The 6,238-nt window shown below is 38.3% G+C and overlaps 1 protein-coding gene across 2 annotated transcripts in view; it reads left to right on the plus strand.

The window, feature by feature from the left end:
- Window positions 1–6,238, plus strand: part of LOC105532085 (chromosome unknown open reading frame, human C9orf85) — a 79,873-nt gene that overhangs the window by 67,037 nt on the left and 6,598 nt on the right. The window contains exons 5-6 of one of the 2 annotated variants that reach the window (XM_011970191.1): window positions 1,430–1,638; window positions 5,038–5,372. The exons of the other annotated variant lie outside the window; for it this stretch is intronic. The gene's annotated coding sequence lies outside the window, so the exon portion shown is untranslated. Of the gene's footprint in view, window positions 1–1,429; window positions 1,639–5,037; window positions 5,373–6,238 lie in introns of those variants that run through there. 2 annotated transcript variants of the gene reach the window in all.

A 6,238-nucleotide genomic window follows, 5' to 3' on the forward strand; every position in this document is an offset into this window, starting at 1 on the left:
CATGTTGGCCAGGCTGGTCTTGAACTCCTGACCTCAGGTGATCCACCTGCCTTGGCCTCCCAAAGTGCTGGGATTACAGGCGTGAGCCACCACACCAGTCCATATATTTTATTTTTTATTTTACTTTTTTTTTCTTTTTTTTTGAGACGGAATCTCGCTCTGTTTCCCAGGTAGAATGCAGTGGCATGATCTCGACTCACTGCAGCCTCCGCCTCCCAGGTTCAAGAGATTCTCCTGCCTTAGCCTCCCAAGTAGCAGGGACTGCAGGCCTGCACCACCATGCCTGGCTAATTTTGCACAAGGTTTCACCATGTTGGCCAGGTGGTCTTGAATTCCTGGCCTTAAGTGATCCACCTGCCTTGGCCTCCCAAAGTGCTGGGATTACAAGCATGAGCCTCTGCATCTGGCCCATAGTTTGTTTTTTCTCATGTTGAGAGACATTTGAGTTATCTCAAAATTTTCCTGTTACAACATACTAGCATGAACATTGTTAAATGTGTCTCTTGGTAGACCTGTGCCTTTCTGTTAGATATATATCTAGCAGTGGTAGAGGGAATCGGGTCTATGCATCTTCATTTTTACTATGTAAAACAAAACTTCTCCAGAGAGATTTTATCCCCTTGTTCGTAGCAATGGATTAGAATTTCAGTGCTCTGCATCCTTTCTAACACTTGGTATCAGACTTTTTTGTCTTAATAATTTGTATTTCTAGTTACAAATAAGCTTGAGCCCCTTTTTGTGTTTATTGGCTATTTCACTTTTGATAATAGATGATATTAGGGAATAATTTAAGTGGAATGTTATTTTAGAAAACCATACTGAAATACTTAAGGATGTAATACTAATTTACTTAAAAATATTTCAGCAAAAAAAAAGTGCAGACGTAGATAACGTTTCAGTGACATCAGAAAATATTACCTGGGAATACATCAAAAAATATTCAAGAACTCTGTCAACAAAAATATAAAATCTTATCAAGACATTAAAGAAAGTGGAGGCTGGGTGAGTTGGCTCATGCCTGTAATCCCAGCACTTTGGGAGGCCAATGCAGGCAGATCATCTGAGGTCAGGAGTTTGAGACCAACCTGCCCAACATGGTGAAACCCCATGTCTACTAAAAATACAAAAACTAGTCAGGCGTGGCAGCAGGTGCCTGCAATCCCAGCTACTCGGGAGGCTGAGGCAGGAGAATCGCTTGAACCCAATAAGCAAAGGTTGCAGTGAGCTGAGATCTCACCATTGCACTCCAGCCTGGGTGACAAGAGCAAGACTCTGTCACAAAAAAAAAGAAAGGGGAGACAAAAATGGATAGAAATACTGTCTTCACAATTTGAAAGTCTCAGTATTCTAAACATATAGCCCAACTGATAGAAATAGTCTGTCCCGCCGGGTGCGGTGGCTCACGCCTGTAATCTCAGCACTTTTGGAGGCCAAGGTGGGTGGATCACCTGAGGTCGGGAGTTCGAGACCAGCCTGACCAACATGGAAAAACCCCGTCTCTACTAAAAATACAAAATGAGCCAGGCGTGGGTGGCACATCCCTGTAATCCCAGCTAGTCCAGAGGCTGAGGCAGGAGAATCACTTGAACCCAGGAGGTGGAGGTTGTGGTGAGCCGAGATGGTGCCATTGCACTCCAGGCTGGGGAACAAGAGTGAAACTCTGTCTAAAAGAAAAAGAAAGAAAAATGTTCTGCCCATAAATTTGTGTGGCTTTCCTTTTTTGCATATAAACTTATTTTCTGGACTATTTAACTTTTGTGATTAAGGAGTCAATTAAAGTCTTATTGCAGTTACCATAAATTCTTTCCCATGTGAATGAATGCTAATTCCTCAGATGACTTCACCAGGAAAAAAATTTAACAAAGAGCATCACCTAGTGACATATATTAATGGCTGCATTTCATTCCTTAGTGCTAAGAAAGATTTTGTTTTTTAAGCAGACTTTATTATATTTGGTTCCTTTGCATGTATTTTTAGGAATGAACCCTTCTAGTCCAAAAGCTGTTTGTATCATAACTCAACATACAGAAATAAGATGAAGGCTTTGTTTTGTTCTAATGAAATGAATCACTTTAATGTAGTGCATTGATTTGCTGCACCTTGATATCTGGCAGGAGGATATCAAGACTGCGTTCACATATTCTGAAATATTACAGTGCTTTATTATAGAAGTTCCAAAGCTCTGATCATAAAACTTATATGAGGAGCTTTTAAGAAAATTCTTATTCCTGGGATGTTGTGGTTCGTTTGGTCTGGAATTGAGCCCAGGATTTTTTTTTTCCAACTCCTCAGGTGATTCTGATCATCAGCTGTAACAAATACAATTAGCTGCACATGGCAAAAAGCCATTCCCATGCCTATTTACTTCTCTACGTACTAGAAGATAGTACCCCGTTGTCACATTTTCTCTTTCACAGCCTCTCTTGCAACTAGGAGTAGCCAGCATATGAGGGGAATCTGCTGAGGCCATCTGGGAAAGACTTACCTCACTGACAAGAAGAAAGCACTTATCTAACAGGCTTTTTCTACCTGAATATGATAGTGAGGAAACATGATGTCTAGAGCTTGCAGCCATCATGGGAACACCAAATGAGCTGCCGAGACAGTGATCCAGAGCCCTGACACTGTGAAGCTGCTGAACTAACAAGCCCTGGACTCACCCACCTCTGGAATTCTTGTAAGATAATTACATGTCTACAGCTTTTTCAAGCACCCATGTCTGTTTAAAAAAAAAAAAAAAAGTTTTTAAATAAAGTTTCTTTTGTTGTTAAAAAAAATGTTAATTACATGTCTAATTAGACATTTAATGCATAAGCTGTTGCTACTTAGAAATTCTGTTACTTTCAGCCAAAGGCATTCCCAGCTGATACCTCAGCAAGTTTTATAACCCTATTTTATAGCACTTATATGCTGTGGCAAAAAGAGAAAGACCAGTGTATCAAAAAAATGATTCATTAGTAATGAAGGCTTATCAAGGCTTATGCAGAATATTTGAGTACATTCTGCAAAAGAAGAATTGATATACCATGTATACAAGATTATATATGTAAGACCTAAATCTTATATAAGATAGATCTCATACATATTATACTTTTATAATGTAAAATTAAAACTGTTAGATGTCACATTTATGCAAAGTTATAAATATTCCATGATCCTAAACTTTTTTTCTTAAGTGAAATTTATAACAATCTTAACTTTTAACACATCTTTGTCCCTTCCTTTTACCCCTCTTTCTAGGTCTTGTCTTTTCCTCGTAACATTAGTCCTGTATTGAATGATTACCCTGTAATTGTGGCACAGAATTCTTTTCTCTCATGTTATTCAGATTTGTCAGCAATACTGAATGTTACAGGACCATTTTCCACAATTTTTACTGGCTACGCTGATGCAATATAGGGGATATGTTGGAATTGCTTACTCATCTCTATGCTAGTGAGTCCTACAATTTTGTCAATCATTATACCTACTGAAAAAAAATCATACCTTCCCAAATCTCATACATAAGACTTCTTAAGGAAGTAGTCTTTTCTTTTTTTTTTTGAGATGGAGTTTTGCTCTGTTTCCCAGACTGGAGTGCAATGGCGCAATGTCGGCTAACTGCGACCTCCACCTCCTGGGTTGGTTCAAGCAATTCTCCTGCCTCAGCCTCCTGAGTAGCTGGGATTATAGGCATGAGCCACCACGCCCAGCTAATTTTTTGTATTTTTAGTAGAGACGGGGTTTCGCCATGTTGGCCAGGCTGGTCTCAAACTCCTGACCTCATGATCTGCCTGCCTCGACCTCCCAAAGTGCTGGGATTACAGGTGTGAGCCACCACACCCAGTCTTGTTAGGCTTTTTAACTATACATTTAGACACATCCTCTTATTTTACCAAATAAGTCTGAAATAAATATAAATGAACATTTTGTTTTTTATTTTAGTGTTAAATGTTTACAAAAGACAGTGAAGGATTCTTATCACATAATGTGTAGACCGTGTGCCTGTGAACTTGAAGTTTGCGCAAAATGTGGAAAGAAAGAAGACGTTGTTATTCCGTGAGTGTTTCCTTTTATGTTTGACGTTTACTCTTAGTGATTGACACATGAATTTCTTTTAAGAGATGATCCATAACTCTTAGACTTAAGTTGCATGTCAAACTTATATAGACTTTTAAAATTATTTTTCTATCATTACAATAAAAGTGAAACTTTATATTTTAAAGAAAGCAAAATATTTATTGGTGAAATTCTTATTCACTACAAAAGAATTACGCGTTATGTAACTTTTCTTTTAATAGATATCATGTATTAATTTTTTTGAGCCTACTTTAGTGACAATAGTGTTATAATTGGTTGGATCTTGAGTTAGTGTTCAAGGAATTTTTTTTTTTTTTTTTTTTGAGACAGAGTTTCGCTGTTGTTGTCCAGGCTGGAGTGCAATGGCACGATCTCGGCTCACTGCAACCTCCGCCTCCCAAGTTCAAGCGATTCTCCTGCCTCACTCAGCCTCCCAAGTACTTGGGATTACAGGCTTGTACCACCACGCCCAGCTAATTTTGTATTTTTAGTAGAGATAGGGTTTCGCCACGTTGGCCAGGCGGTTTCGACCCTCTGACCTCGGGTGATCCGCCTGCCTCAGCCTCCCAAAGTGCTGGGATTGCAGGCGTGAGCCACCACTCCTGGTTGGATCTTTTTCTTTATACTTACTTCATTAGGTTCTTGTTAATCAAGAAATGTAGTAGTAAAAGTCTTTTCAATCTACATGATTAAATAATGAAAGCCTGAGAAATAAATAGAAACTTTTTCTTTCATGTTTAGGTTGAATAAAGAAACAGAAAAAATAGAACATACTGAAAATAATCTAAGTTCCAACCATAGAAGAAGCTGCAGAAGAAATGAAGAAAGTGATGATGATTTAGATTTTGATATTGATTTAGAAGACACAGGAGGAGACCTTCAAATGAATTAATATCACTGTATTAAAAGTTGGCTGGGCACAGTGGCTCACGCCTGTAATCCCAGCACTTTGGGAGGCCAAGACGGGCTACACTCCAGCCTGGGTGACAGAGCGAGACTCTGTCAAAAAAAAAAAAAAAAAGTAAATTTAAGAATGTGAAATTCTGACCACCTTTGGCTTTGAGTATTTTCCAAAAGATACTGTGAAATCCTAATGAGGAAATCAGAAAAAGCTATGGAAAAATAGACAAATTTCATACAGGAACAATGTAAATTGTGTATATTACTTAATACCAAACTAAACAAGATTCAGAATTGATGGTTGTATAAGAACTAGCTCATGTAAAAATAAGATGACATTATATTGCCTCAAAAATTGGTCGTCAGTAAGTGCCTTTTGATAAATGATCTCAAATAAATGACTCATAGCAAAAGCCGTCACTTATGTTTAAGTGTTACAAAGCAAAAGCAGTTTTTTCAAAATAATGTTTAACAAGCATATAGCAACCCTTCTTTGTAATTTTTTTTTTTTTTTTTTTTTGAGACGGAGTCTCACTGTTGCCCAGGCTGATCTCAGTTCACTGCAAGCTCTGCCTCCCGGGCTCACGCCATTCTCCTGCCTCAGCCCCCCGAGTAGCTGGGACTACAGGCGCCCGCCACCACGCCTGGCTAATTTTTTATATTTTTAGTAGAGACAGGGTTTCACCATGTTAGCCAGGATGGTCTCGATCTCCTGACCTTATGATCCGCCCGCCTCGGCCTCCCAAAGTGCTGGGATTACAGGCGTGAGCCACCACTCCTGGCCCTCTTCTTTGTATTTTTATGTATCTCATCACATTTGAATCTTTTTTCTCTTGTGAAATGTACATACAGAAAAAGTGCATATAATTTATACACTTTATAATAAATTTATGCATTTTTTATAATAAGTAATTATAGAGGAAAGTTCATGCATTTACACACCTAGGTGAGGAAACTGCCAGCATCAGGATACCCCAGCAAGCCTCTCCCTCAGCAAAGGTTCATCTTTCTTCCCAAAGTTGGTACTATTCTTCTGAATTTTGATCATTATTGTCTTAATTTTTTTACTATCCATGTTTGTACTCCTAAACAATATGAATTAGCTTGGTCTGTTTTTTTTTTTTTAATTCTTTTCTGTCTTTTAATTTTTTATTATATATTTTTTATTTTTCCATAAGTTTTTTGGGGTACAGGTGGTATTTAGTTAGATGGATAAATTCTACACTTGATCTCAGCTAAAAGGCTGTGAAGTGATGGATGGATAAGCTCTTTAGTAGTG

Source organism: Mandrillus leucophaeus, unplaced genomic scaffold (assembly GCF_000951045.1).
Source record: "Mandrillus leucophaeus isolate KB7577 unplaced genomic scaffold, Mleu.le_1.0 Scaffold93, whole genome shotgun sequence".
Taxonomy (NCBI): domain Eukaryota; kingdom Metazoa; phylum Chordata; class Mammalia; order Primates; family Cercopithecidae; genus Mandrillus; species Mandrillus leucophaeus.